The following is a 1,322-nucleotide window of genomic DNA, read 5'->3' on the forward strand; positions in this document are numbered from 1 at the left end:
AGCACATCACAGTGCTCAAAACATGACAAAGACAAGTTAAGATCCCAGTGAACTTGGGCACATTCAGCAGGCTGCTTTTTCACTTATATGATAAAATAAAAAACAACCCACCATGGTTTATTGTGGAGTTTGCAGCCACGCACAAGCAGGAGGAGATATTTCTATCCTTGAATCCTCACAGACAAAACAAACAGGGATTGAGCAGAAAATGTTTGTAATAACATTCATCTGCACACCAAAAACGAGATTCCAAGCAGAGTCCCATCCAAAGACGCCCTGCTACTACACAGCCCTACGGCTGCAGCACTGTGCCCCAAGCATGCTTATGCTGGCAGAAAGTGCTTACAGAGTGCATCTTATGTTCAGTGCAGACTTCAACCTAAAAGACTGTAGGAAGACCAACAGGAATTCAATTATTATGCTACGCTTCAGAATTTAAGGGGTCAGTTACCCAAACACAGTGAGTGAGTACTTGGAGTCTGAAGCCCAGCTAACAGCACAGCAGCCCCCCAGGAGTTTTACAGTCACTTAGAACATTTCACTAGAACACTACAACCAAAACACTGAAAGAGTGGAGAAAGGTGTGCTCCCACAGGGAAACATGCTGGTTAATCAATAACTAAGCAAAGCTATTCCATTCCTCTCCTGTGTTGGAAGGGAAATGTTCCGCCCTGCAGCTTCTGCATATGGCTGAGATCCCCCCACAAAGCAGGGCCATCTGCACAGCTTCCCAGGGGCAGCCGTCATCCGCTGCAACACTTCCAGTAGCAAAGTTAAAGGACACCAACTGAAAGGGGTTATAAAGCTGCTTAAAGCCCACCACATCCAGCAATGGGAACAGCTCAGGCTCCTCTCTGTTTGGGCAGGCACTACCAAACAGCTAAAAGAAATTCCACCATCTCCTCCCATCGCATGAATAACATTTTGCGGTACCAAATGTCTGGTGGCAACACCACACTGCTCCCCCCAGTCCAGGAACCTGAAGGACCATTGGCAGAAAGTCCTTTGCATTGCTGATGCGACCACACTTCATTTCTTCTCGTTGACAGCCAATAAACCATTAGGGAAAGGCAACCGGCCCACGGGCAGAGCAATCCCACACCTGGCCGGAGTGAGGCCATACTTAACGGGAGCAGCAACAGTAATACACCAAACGGGACTGCAAGGTCCACATTATGCTGGCAAAGGGGCTCGAACACAGGCAGCACAAAGGCCACACCGCGAGGTTTCTCCCGGATAAAGCTGCCGGTGCCCGCAGAGCCGCTAACCTCGTACACCTGCCGGAGGAACGATCGCGATCGCCATCGCTGCACCGCAGAGCC

This window comes from Meleagris gallopavo, chromosome 20 (assembly GCF_000146605.3).
Source record: "Meleagris gallopavo isolate NT-WF06-2002-E0010 breed Aviagen turkey brand Nicholas breeding stock chromosome 20, Turkey_5.1, whole genome shotgun sequence".
NCBI classification, from domain to species: domain Eukaryota; kingdom Metazoa; phylum Chordata; class Aves; order Galliformes; family Phasianidae; genus Meleagris; species Meleagris gallopavo.